At 35.5% G+C, this 14,108-nt stretch overlaps 1 pseudogene; it reads left to right on the top strand.

The window, feature by feature from the left end:
* The window catches only part of LOC120124855, a 28,821-nt pseudogene extending 15,048 nt beyond the window's left edge, over nt 1–13,773 (top strand).
* The last annotated feature ends 335 nt before the right edge of the window (nt 13,774–14,108 follow it).

Raw genomic sequence — 14,108 nt, 5'->3', positions numbered from 1 at the left:
TTAGCTCCGATGCCTAAAGTTTGTTGTACTGTCATCTTGGTGCAATCAGACAATCTGGGATATGGAATTTTGCTTCCTTCTGCAATAAAGGTTGCATTTACAAATTCAAGAGCTCGGAAAGAGCATTCAAGAGCATCATCATTGGTGTCGATATATGGAACATCACTTGTTACCGATGCAATGATTTCTTCTTCAGCACCGACGCATATTAATTGTCCATCAACAACAAATTTCAATTTCTGATGTAATGAAGAAGGAACGGCTCCTGCTGAATGAATCCATGGCCTCCCTAATAGACAATTATATGTAGGATGGATGTCCATCACCACAAAGTCAATATTGTACACGACTGGGCCAATTAACAACGGTATTTCCATTTTCCCAAGCACTTCTCTTTTTGAGTACCATCAAATGCTCGTACTACATTCTGATAACTCTTCATGTGTGATTGATCCAAAGGCATTCTTTGAAGTGTGACTAGAGGCATCAAGTTGAGAGCGGATCCATTGTCGATCAATACTCCTGGCAATACATGACCATGACAATGTGTCGTGATGTTCAAAGCTTTTACTGACCCCATTCCGCCTTCCGTTATTTCATCATCTGTGAACGTTATGTAATTGTCAGCGGCTATATGTCCCACAATTCTGTCAAGTTTATTGAGGGATATATCTTCAGGGATGAATGTTTGATTGAGAATTTTCATCAAAGCATTTCTATGTGCTTCTGAATTCATCAATAAATCAAGAATAGAAATTCTCGCTTGTTGTTTGTGTAGTTGTTCAACCACACTATACTCACTATGTCTCAAAAATTTCAAAAATTCTTGAGCTTGTTTTTCTGTTACAGGCTCATTAAATGCTGGAAGGGATTCATCCTCAAATACCTTCTGAGGTATTGCCATGGCTTTTCCTTTTGCTTTCACTTGTTCTGAAGCATTGGATGTTTCGGGAGAGTAACATCTCCCACTTCTTGTAAAGAAACCGACCTCGCTCACTGCTTCAGACGTCGATGTTGTACTCAGACTTTGTATTTTCTCATTTGTTTTTTCTAGAGAAACAGATCCTCCTACCATTGAAACATTGGTAGTATAATTCCAAGGTACCCTGCGGGTATCTTTGTATGGAAATGGTAGAGGAGTGGTGATAACTACTTTCGGCCTTATTGGTGCAGGAATCACCGTAGATGATTTCACATTAATGATCACAGGATCATTTATTCTTTGACTTGGTTTAGAATCCTCTGATGAGCAAACATCATCTTCTTTTTTTCTTGGTTCTTCTTCAAAGAATTCTATTTCTCTGTTGTTCATCAATTTTTGCACCAAATTCCTAAACTCAGGACATAGTTGAATTTTATGCCCTTTCTCCTGATGATATTCACAATAATTCTTGCCTTCATTCTGCTTTGGCCTGAATTGTTGTGGAATTATACCGGCTACAGAGAGTTGTTGGAATATCCAAATAAACGGAGATTTAATTTCAGAAATGTCAGTTTTTTCTTTCTTTCTGTTCTCTTCCTGAATTGCATTCACGTTTTTATCTCCATGATTTGGCAATGGATGATTTGATGCAGATGGTGTATTGAATTCCAATTTCCCAGTGTTGATCAAATTTTGAACCACCCTTTTGAATGCTAAACAGTTTTCAATGGAATGACCCGTAATTCCTTCATGGTAAACACAGTGTGCTTTTGTATCATACCAAGGAGGGAATGGTGGTTGCATGGGAACCAAAGGATAAGGCCTTATGACATCTGCTTTTAACAGTGAATCATAGATCTCCGCATATGGTACTGGTAATGGTGTAAAAGACAACCTTTCATTTTCTTTTCGAGATCCTCTGGACTCTGTTCGATTAGTGTTTGTTTCCTCTTTCTTAACCCTTGGCTGGGTTATTGTAACACTTTTCGATGAATCCTTGCTGTAAGAATTTGCATTGTTGACTTCATTCTCCTTTTTCCGGTACGTAGGTCTTTTGGAACTAGATCCATCATTTGATTCAATCTTACCACTTTTCAAGACATTTTCAATGAGTTCTCCAGAAATGACCAAATCTGCAAAATTTCTTGTTGCATTCCCCATTAGATGATTTAAATAAGGAGCCTTCAATGTATGAACAAATATTACTGTGGCCTCTTTTTCTGACAAAGGTGGTTGAACTTGGGCCGCCGTGTCACGCCATCTCTGGGCATACTGTCTGAATGTTTCATTATTCTTTTTCTCCAAGTTTTGGAGAGTCCATCTATCAGGGACCATGTCTGTCACATGGCGGTACTGCTCTAAAAATGCTTTAGCCAGATCTTTCCAGGATCTAATGTTGGCTTTGGTCAATTGAGTATACCATTTTAAAGCCGGTCCTGTCAAACTATCCTGAAAGCAGTGAATTAACAATTTCTCGTCCTTCACATACCCTGCCATTCTTCGACAAAACATAGTAATGTGGGATGAAGGGCATGTAGTACCGTCATATTTATCAAATTCAGGAGCTTTGAACTTGATGGGGAGGATTAAGTCTGGAACCAAACTCAACTCACTAGCGTCAAACCCATAGAACGATTCAGTTATTTCCACAGATTTCATTCGTTCTTCTAAGCTCTTGATCTGTCTGGTCAATTCTTCATTTACTTTTTGTTTCTCATTCAGCTCATTCAAATCTGGGATCAAATGATCAGTATTAAGATCCCCTATTTTCACATCGGATATAAGCGGATTTTTGCTTGAAGATGCAGGATTCACTTGTTGATCTTCATGTGGTTTGGCTTCTTGTAATGCAGATGTACGAGCATTGATTTGTATAGGTGTAGTACTAGAGTGATAAATTGGTTCTGGTGAAAAACCTAGAGGATATATGGGTTCTTGATCGAAAGATACAGGATTTTCATGCATTTTTCCACTGATAGCCTGCCTTTTAAACATGTCCTCTATTTTCTTCATCATACTGTCTTGTGAATTTGCAATACTGGCTTCAATTTTTTCCAGCTTCATTCTCATTTCTTCTTGTTCTTTATGATGTTGTTCCTCAATACGCTGTATTTTATCCTCCATAATTCTCTTAGTAGCTTGTCTAGTACCGTAGTGATGTTGTATTTCTCTTTTGGCCAGAATAACTGCGATTGAAAAATCTTTTAATATTATTATTTTCTCAAATTTTAATTAATGAATTTTATCTTATTAAATAAAATTAATCATAAAGAAAATTATGAAATGAATGATGAATGTATGCAAAATGTATGTATGCAAAAAAGATATTGATCCCAAAAAGTTAACTGTCATAGAACAACTTTCATCGGCATACAAAAGTTTCTTTATAATAGTTCATAACTACAGATAAGGCATAGCTTTCCTATTAAGCTCTATAATTTCTTTCATTAACCATGACACCTTCTTTCCACACTTAGAAACTGGATCAACTTGATGCTCAATTATTTTGGCTTCAACAGCTAGTTCCCCAACATATCTAGCAACTTCGCTCATTTGAACCATGGCCTCGAACACCATATTACTTCTTTCTTCACTTCTTTCAACATAGAACTCAGTTGACTGTTGCCATTGTTCATTCGTTCCTTCAAGAGTTTGTTCTAACTCAGTGATTCTGACTTGACAATTGTGCAGAATTTTTTCAAGATCTCTAATGCGTCCTCGCAGTGAAGCATTTTCCTCATTACTTTCTTTGAGGTCATTAGGTCCTAGACGAACCTTTTCTTGGAACAATGATTCCTCAAGTTGCAAAATATAAGCATTAAACTCTGAATTTTTGTTTCTAGACTGATCCAGATCTTCTTCAAGTTTTGTTCGTGCTTCTTGCGTTCTTTGATTAAGTTTCTGGATTTGAATATCCTTGTTTCTGCATCTTTGCATCCAATTTCTAGCCACTTCCTGCTCTACCTCAAGTCTGGTGTTGAAATTTTTCCTTTCCAGCTCCCATTTTTCTTTTTCAATATTGGATTCTTCCATCTTTTGGCCTCTGACTTCAAGTTCAGCAATTAACTGGTTCATTTCAGATTCAAATCCCTTGAACATGATATTTTTCTCGCCTTCAAATTTATCGAAGATGTCATTCTTCATCTCTTCTAAATCTTTGGCTCGATCCCTTTCTCTTTGCATTTCATTCATGATATCGCGGTGTTCAGCCTTGTGTTTTATAATTCGCTCTCTTCTGTCAACCTCAAAATCTTCCATTTTTTGCTTTCCTTTCTCAAGGTTTTTAAGTAGACGGCTATTCTTTCCTTTCAGATCTTCAACTCGTCTTTTCTCGATGTTCAATTCTCTAGTCATCTGTATTGTTGCTTGGCTTGATCCTGATGCTTTCCGGGATTTATATAACTCCCGGTAATTTTTCTGTAATGCTCTGAACTCATCATCACCTTTTTCTTTATCTTTTCTCAACATTGCACATTGTGATGAATGAAAGTCAATGTCAACCCCCAACATAGCTTTATCTTGTCTCATTTGCTCTAATTCTTTCAACCAGCCTTCTCTTTCTGCTTCAAACTCAGCTCTCAAGATTTCAATCTCTGACGGAACCACCTTAATGCGATCTTCCATAGAGATATCCTCATTTTGATCTGGTAGAGGAATATTTTCATTTTTTCTGACAGATCTCCATTCTTCATAATCAGGAGTTAACATTTCTTTTGCTGCTTTAGCTCGGATACAAAAAGTTGTTTTCCAAGCTGTAACGGCTTCCATGATACTTCTTTTATAATTTTTGTTGTGGAATGCGAATTCAGATGACTGTAATCCAGCAGTGACAGGTACAAATTGACAACCTTCATACTGTCTTATGACCAGAAGTGGTGCATATCCAATTCCTCCCCATAATCCGAGTAGCATTATCCAGTTGTAATCTCCACATTTGTAAATGAATTCCCTTTGTATTTGCCACGGGGCTCGCCAAACAATGTCATTGCTTTGCAGATTTCGAAAGGCATTAATCCACATATCTTTCTTAATTTCTTTCGGCCATTCCTGCTCCAGAAATTCTTTTAATGGTGAGTAATCCGTATTAAAGCGTCGGTATGAAACTTTTTCTGTCCTCCAGAAATGACTACGGATCCAAACATATAACAACTGGGTACACCCTGAGAATCGTCCACCTCCTAACTTTCTACAAGCATTTAACGATCTGAAGGTCTCTGCTAGAATTGCAGAAACAGGATTAATCTTTTTCGGTAGCTGTTCAAACAAATCTACCACTGCAGCTTCAACATATCCCAATACTTTTGGGAAGATGACCATACCATATATACCCAGAGCAAATAAATCGAATCGTACTTTAATATCTGGATGGCTCTGAATAAGTTCTCTAATGTTGGTCCAAGCAATGCCTTCGCTTTCGCCTTTTTGTTTTGTACGGGATGCCACCCATTCTTCTCGTACCCCAGCAATCTTTGCTAATTTAACTCGAAAGGGTTGAGTTTTAATTGACTTTGAATAGATTCGATTCTCCAAAGCCCATCTATATGTAGCAAAGTTGTGTATTCTTCAATAGTAGGGACCAAATCCTCTTTATTGAGAGTGAAGCAATTGTACCCTGGATTCCAGAATTGAATTAGGGCTCTGAGTAATTCATCATCAACTTCTACATAGAGCAAATATGGGATGTCTCCGTAAATCTGATAAAACTGCAATTTTTTGTTTGAATCCCAACTTTCCCAAATGCTTCGCAAATCTTGCATATCATTTCTTTTTAGTGAAACTGGAGCATAACTGGCCAAATCAGATACATAATCATCCTGCAGACTGTCTCCTTTCTTGTCTTTGTAAGTCCTCAGCCCACTGTCTTACTTCTGAGTTTAGAATTACTTGATTTGAACACTTTTTATCCATAGATGAAGGCTTTCCAATGAGACAATTAACACAAGGATCAATGTCTTTTATCCTGTATGATGCTATGCAAACAGAAAAATAAAGAACACACAAAAAGAAAATAAATTAGTTTACATAATAAAGAAATTTAATAATAACATTTACATAAATATTTTTTATTTAAACATGCTTTTCTAAATTTAAATAATTTAAATATACATGTAATTTAATCATTAACGAAAAATAAATAAACAAGAAAGTTTAGAATTCATTTCTCCTGTGTGTACACCTATTTTAGACAAAATTTCGACATGACTTCGGATCGAAAGAGTTTCTAAGGTTTTTTATATGCAGGGTTTCAGATCTAAGAATCAAGGTACCCGAATTGTCCTTGTTAGTGCCCCCTTGGGTTGTTAACCCTCAATCCTAGTCCATCACAGACTAAAGTGGATCGAGTTCAATTCGAGGGGATACATTTCTCTATGCCTGACACGGAGAATAAATTCTCACGAAGACAGAGAGCATATGAACCCCGGAAGTTACTTGCTAGGTCTGACACGGAGAATAAATTCTCACGAAGACGTCGCTTTCACTCCCACTTAAAAGGGACAACTCAATTATAGAGCTTTATGTTATGCAATGCAAGTGTTGTGTGTGAGGAGAAATGTTCAAACCTTTGACAGAAAAATAAATACTGAAATAAAATACTTGCAAATAAAATAAAACATAAATATTATGACAATAATAAGTAAATATAATCTTTTTGAAAAGAAAAAATTAAAAATTAAATATATGAATTTTTAATTTTTAATTAATAGAGACAATTCATAATTGATTTTTAAAAGTTTGACCAAAGGTCCCCAGCAGAGTCGCGAAGCTGTCGTAACCTGATTTCGTCCGGGCACGAAATATTATACTTGGCAGGGAAATTGATGTGAATAAATAATTTTGAAAATAATTTGTGAGTCGCCATCGGCCTTTTGGATCAGGTAGGTCGAATACCTAAAAAATTTTTTCTTTAAAAGAGTTTTAAGAAAACATCAATTAAAAAAAATGAACTGATCTGCGTTTTATAACCAAAAATTCGTTGTTTTTAATAATAAAAAAGGATTCGTGGTCGGTTACGTTTAGGGAAGGATTAGAACCCCTACAACGCCCAAAATTGGTACTTTTTAATTATAAATTGTCTCTATTATTAAAATTTAAAAATTCAAAAAAAATATATATTTAATTTATAATCCTATTATTTCAAAATTATATATAAAAAAATATTTATTTATTTAAATATCAGAAAAGAACTTCTAGGTGCCTTAAGACAGCTCTTTTCTTTGATATTGATAAATATTAATTTAAATAATATTGTTTAATTTTTAATTTTAAAATATCAGAATAGGACATCCAGTTGTATTAAGACTGTCATGTTCTTTGATATTGAAAACTAAATATTAAAATAATTTATTTAAAATAAATATTTATTTATTATATACTTATAACAACATTTAAATATATAAACAAGTAAAAGAATACAATTCTAAATATATATTTAAAAGCAATAAAAAATACTTAAAATAAATGACTAAAATATAGTGAAATTAAAATTGACAAACCTAATTCATAATTAATCAGAATTACAGGGATTAATCAAGCTATTTTCTTATTTAATAATTTAGTGACTAAAATAAAATTATCTAAAATTCGGATATTATAATAAAATAAATTAAAATATAAACTAGGGATTAAAATATTATTTATCAAAATTAAGGGATTAAATCTGTTATTTATCCTAAATATATTATTTTAATATGAAGGACTAAAATAAAAGAAATTAAAATTAAAGATCTGAATTAAAAGTTTTATAAAATCGATTTAGTGACTAGAATGTAAAAATTACAAATTGGAATGGCTTCGGACGGGGTTTACCCTTTGTGAAATTACAGAAATACCCTCCCCGAAACGACGTCGTTTGGGAGAGGGTATTTATAACCCAAACCGGCTGGCCCTACGGGCCAGCTTCTCATTTCATTTTCTCTGTTCTCTCTCTAACAGAGAGAACAAAGAAATGTTCTCTGCCTTCTCTCTAGCTTCCCTCACCGGAGGGAAGCCGGTCACCGGACGGCAACCGTCTGCCGCCGTGACCGTCACCGCCGGCCACCGCATCCGGTGGCCGGAAAATTTTATTCTTTACACCGTTAAATAGATCGGAACGTCCTAAGGACGTTTCCGGTGTTCTTTTTGCTTAAAAAGCTCCTAATCGGAGCAAATCTACAAAAGTACCTTCGGTTTTTTTTTGTATCCGGCGACGGTTAGGGTTCTCCGATGACAGTAAGTTTCTCTTCTTTCTTTTTCTTTTCTTTCTTTTCTGTTTCTTTGCTGAATGGTTGTTGAGATCGTTGGTAGTTTTTAGTATCTAGTTTCTTTGTATCTCTCTCGGTCTCCTGTGTAGTCTCTGTCTCTCTCCGTCTTTTTTTTTCAGGTTCGGGTGGTGGCTTTTATAGCCACCACCGGTGTGGCCGTTGGACCGGTCCGAAGAGGGGGTTTCGGTGAGTCACCGGACTACCAGTGGTGACTCACCCCTTAGCCCTGGCGTGTGGAGGGCAGCTGGTCTTCTGGAGTCTTCATTTGGGACGTGGCAGCGGCGGAGACGACGAAAGAGTGTCGGCAGCGGTGATTGGAAACTGGGGCGGCGCCGCGTGGCCCTAGGGTAATGATACCCTAGGGTTTCTTCTGGCATATCTGAGGACCGTTGGATCAAGGCCAGATCCAACGGTTGAGAAGAAAGGCGGCTGGCTTAGGGTTAGGAAACCCTAACTGAAACCCTAAATGTTTTTTGGGTTTCAGTTTGGTTTGGGCTGGATATTTGGATTGTAATTATTATTATTATTTATAATATTTAATGTATTTAATAATAATAATAATTATTATTATTATTATAATAATTATAATAATGATAATTATAATTATAATAATAATAATATGGGTAAAAAATTAGTATCTTCAGTCTACGGCCTAAGTAGTTCTGATAGTTTAGATGCAAGCATATGAAATTCTTATTTTAATATTTTTATCTAAATCAATAGCACTATTCGGGTTTGTTATTAGTATTTTTCTTTCTTTCCAAGATTTTTACCTGATTTTTCTTTCGAATTCATTCATTTTGTTGCATGCAAAATTTTGGCATCCACCATTTTCAATTTATCGATGGTACGAACAAGGATTGTTTAGATACCTTTGAAAACATGGTCTTCTTGATAGATTTAATCATATCAGAAATGATAACTCGTTTAGGACATTCAAATGCACAACATATATGATCTAAGAATTAAAGCAATTCCTAACAGACAAAGATCATCAATTATTAGGTGCAAAATTGTACTCAGTTTAGAAATGATATGTTTACATAGCTAGGCTGAGAATCTCTTTTACCTTTTGCATTTGCTAAAATCACTAGGCCTTACTGAAAATTTTGAAAGTTGAAGAAAAGTTGACAAAGGGATAGGGCAAAGAGAATGTTTATCATGTCAGTGGGTATCGTTACTTGTTAGTAGATGGTAACAGAGACATATCTGGGGCTTCACCCCCAAAAAAGGTTACAACATTATCAAAAGTAAAACATTGTTGTTGTGTTATACGGTTACCACATTTTTTTTGCCTTAACGTGGCCAAGAAAAAGAATTGTGATCGTTTCATTGATATAAGTTTTTTCAAACTAAATGTGTTGGCATTTGATGTATCTTATAATTTGGTGATAATCGACTTCAAATTAACTTTTAATAATATGTGTGCAATATTGTAGATAGGGGATTAGTTACGAGTTGAGAGATGATCGTCTTGATTTATTAGAAGTCAGTGTTGCACCTTGTCAATCATGTAACTTAGTTGGCTATTTTGCTTCGTACAGACTTTAGGGTTTTAGGAGACTCTAGATAGAATTGAATTGAATTTCATTGTTGTCCTTCTGAAAAGATTGAAATGCCCTAAGTTCAAGTAACCGAGTACCAAGCATAATTTTACGCTTCTTTTTCAGTTATTTCTTAGTGATTGAACTTAAGGTTGGATTTGATTATCATTTTGACAGTAGACAACCTTTACAGATTTATTTATTGCCCAGGAATAAAGCTTGTCTTTGTCAATCAAATTTCAGCTCTGCCAAGAAACATAAATTGTTATTGATGATGCTTTGTGATGTTACCTAGAAACTTGAAGTCGTCCTCCCTCATGTCTTGTTACAATCTGCTGATTCATCAAGATAAACATCAAAGCCTTCACTTGCGTTATAATGCATGAATCTTTACTTGCCTTAAATAGGCTTAGAGAAAAAGTAGATGCTGAAAAGAGTTTAGCAAAATGGGATAATCCAGGTCGTAAAAAGGATTTGAAAGTGTGCATTATAGCGAAAAATAATGCATGGGTCATAGCCCGAATTACTGGAGGGAAGGAGCTTTATATGGTTCTAGAGAAAGCTAATGAAACTCTCCTCTATGCATCGGAAACCGTTGAAAAATTCAGTAACAGGTGAGGGGTTTTAGCTCTGATTCTGCAATTGTTTTCCTACAAGAGTGTTGTCATCACATACTATCCATTGCTCTTAATGCTTACATATTCCTCATGCCTTAACTTTCTTCACGCATACGACAACCCGAAAATATTTTTAAGCTTCTAGTTATTTACGAGAATTATGCAGTTGTCTTTAATACTAATTTATCAAGTAATGTGATGCTATATTACTTGAGCTTGGCAGTAAGTGTCAGATATGGACATATGCCTGACTCGAGTACTTTTAATTCTTAAAGTTTTCTTTCAAACACGTAGTTGAAGAAAAACATAATTGGAGCAACATAGATCCTTTAGTTTGAAACACATTTCTTCTTGAACATCGAATTTGGCAAAAGTGCCCGGATAATGTTTTTTGCTCAGCAAAAACCAGAAACTTTATTACTCTTAGCACAAGCAATCTCATCCTCAACTAAGAGCCTCATTAAAACCCCCCTAATCATATATGGGGGAAAAGAGTGCTCCATAGTTAAGGGATATTACAACCGACCTGCAGAAAACATGAACAAACAAGGACCTAAATTACAACTCCTACTAAACAATCAAGCATAAACCAAACCAGTCCACAACACAAACAATAAAGTTCAACCAGCTAATTTACCAAGTAGCTTTAAACATAACATTTCTTCTCAATCCAACTTTGGCAAGTTGATCAGCCATGTTGTTTATTAACCTCGGCGTGTACTCAAACTTAACATCTTTAATCTTTAATACCATCGCATCAATTTCTTCAAAGGTTGCTCCCCACCTCCAAGGACGACCGGAGCAAGAATGTATCCAATTTAATACTACAAAAGAATCGGATTCAATAATCAAATTAACCTTCCTCAACCACTTAGATCCACAAAATAATTCTAATGCAAATTTTACTGCAACCAGCTCAGCAAAATCAGCATTAACCAGTGAAACAGGCCCGAAAAACATAGCCACCACATGTCTCTCAGAATTCCGTAACACTCCACTGCACCCCGCTGCCTCTTTGTTAGCCGATCCATCCACATTAAACTTCATAATCCCCAATCCTGGAGGCTGCCAAATCAAATTCTGCCTTCTCAGTTCTTCACATGTATCCACACTAGACCCCGGACACACCCACCAACGTTTCTCATCCATATCATTAAACTCCTTGAGTGCCTTACACCAAACCAAAGCACGCATTTTGACTATACATACAACATCTTTAAGTTTTTCTTTTTTCTCCCTGAAAACGAAATCGTTTCTGACCAGCCAAATGCTCCACAAAGCTGCCGCAAAGCTAACTTGCCATGCTAAAATTCTTGGCACAGACCAACGAACCTGGAACCCAAATTCAAATAGCTCACCTATAGTTGACGCGCTACTCCCTCCTATTTGCCACCACCTGCAAAAAGACATCCAGAAAAATTCCATATATATGCAAGAAACAAACAAATGATCCGAATCTTCTTCAGCATCGCCACACCAAGGACATAAGCATTGATTCTCATTTAGCTTAATTCCTCTGCCTATGAGAAACGCTTTTTTTGGTACTCTATTTTGTATTAGCATCCATAAGAAGCATTTCACCTTCAGGGGAACCTTGAGGCTCCATATTTTATCATATTTAGGCTGGTCTACTTCAATGATATTATTATTCCTAAGCAACAAATCAGTCAATTTTTTGACCGAGAACTTCCCATCCTTCTCGTGAATCCAAATAATACGATCAGCTACGCCCGATTTGATTTGAGCTTCACCTACTTCTCTTTTAATTACATTGAGTATGCTTCTTTCTCTATCCAAGAGTTGTCTATCAAATAGAACTGAAGAATCTCGCCACTCACTTTCCTTTAACACCTCTGAAATTGTCCTAAATTTTATTGAAACTAACCTGTAAATTCGAGGGAACCTATTCATAAATGATTTCTCCCCCCAACCACACATCCTCCCAAAACCACTCTGTCTTCCCGTCACCCACTTGCCATCTAAAGGAATCAACACTCATCCATTTAGAAATTTCTTCACTCTTAAGATTGTTAATGATCCCCCTCCATGTAATGGAAGCTTCCTTGATTTTATGCCCGGATAATGTGGATGAGAAAGTTTATTTCCAAAACTAATGTACTCAGCTGATTAATTCCCCATCTAAGGTGTTTTTTACAGTGCAATGCCAAAGACCCTAGGATATCTCGGAGTCTTCAGGAAAAAATAAAGGACATTGGATTTCTTGGCGTCTTCAGGTATGTTTGACATATTATTTTTAATATGTTATTTTTAATAATACTTACAGATTATAGATTGAAAGAAAATTTCGTTCAAAATTTTATCTATTATTCTTTCGACAAGTTGATGTTATAAAAAAATCTTCTCGAATTTCTTACTCACTTTTTTTACCAGCAACAACATATTAAAAATAATATTTTAAATACCATTACGAAATATACATATTTTATTCGAATACGAATATAATTTTATTCGAACAAACTTACAGGTTATAGATTGGAACAAAATTTCCTTCAAAATTTTCTCTACTATTCTTTTCAAATGATTGCTCTTTCAATTCTTCTCCAGATTTTGTCTCTTCTCTCATTTCCTCACCACTACTTTACTCCTCAATTCTCAACCAAAACACCTTATTTTTATAACATACAGGATATTTATTATAATTTTTCGTTCAACCACCAACCATCAACCAACCCGATTATTAATGAATAATTAATATTTGCATTAATACTTATCTGTTTCCCAGTCTGAGACAACCTACCACCTACACTGAAGACGCCAAGCAATCCTGGGTATTTCTGTATGTCAAACATACCTGAAGATGCCAAGCAATCCAATGTCCATTTTTTCCTGAAGACACCGAGATATCCTGGGGTCTTTGACATTGCATTGTAGAAAACACCCTAGATGATGAATTAATCAACTGAGTGCATTAGTTTGAGAAAAAAACTTTCCCATCCACATTATCTGGACACTTTTGCCCATCGAATTTCTGGTATGGTATTCATGGGAAATCCAAATTTATAATAATGTTTTTGCAATTCTATGGATGTCCGCTTTGGAGCTTTGGGAATCGTTTTTTGCTGTCTTGGGTTCGCTATTGCGATCAGTGTTCGCGTTGATGTTGTCGAGGAAGCCTTTTCGGTTGGATTGGTTGTTATCTTTTAGATTGTTGCAGTCGGTGAATCTTATTTTTTAGTCGGTATTGCTTTTTGTTATTGAGTTACTTCCAATTAGGTGTTGGTGATCTTTGTATGTAGTTTTCGTTTTTGGGTTGTGTTTGTAGTGTTCTCTTATGTAGCACTCTTTTCCTCCAATTAGATTAGGGAGGTTTTTAATGAGGCTAATAAGTTGTTCCTCTTATCTAGATTTTAATAAATCTTATTTCTTATAAAAAAATAATGTTTTTGCAAATTTACAGATATTGCAGCAGATCATTTTCTTTGGACTAGTTAAAAAATTTCAATGGAATTCATATCATATTAATATAACATCAATGAAGTATTTATGTGCCGGATAAACGATTCGTTCACTATCCTGGACAACCCTAGCAGATGTTACAAGGTTCCTCTCTGTTTCAGTACTGATTTTTGTGTGACATAAAATGCAAAAATAAAACCTATCTTCTGGGAGTTGTATGCAAAAACGCAAATTGTGAGTTAATGCATGTAACCTTGTTGATTTATTTGTTTTGTTTCAGTACCTTGATTTGTGTTCTTCAGACATCGGTTATTTTTTTAGTCAGTAACAGACACGAAACGAGCATGGAGCTGGTTAATCTAGGTAA

The sequence above is a fragment of the Hibiscus syriacus genome, unplaced genomic scaffold (assembly GCF_006381635.1).
Source record: "Hibiscus syriacus cultivar Baekdansim isolate YM2019G1 unplaced genomic scaffold, ASM638163v2 tig00110429_pilon, whole genome shotgun sequence".
Lineage (NCBI taxonomy): Eukaryota > Viridiplantae > Streptophyta > Magnoliopsida > Malvales > Malvaceae > Hibiscus > Hibiscus syriacus.
The sequence above is the reverse complement of the archived record's forward strand: the minus strand, read 5'-3'. Positions and strand labels throughout refer to the sequence as shown.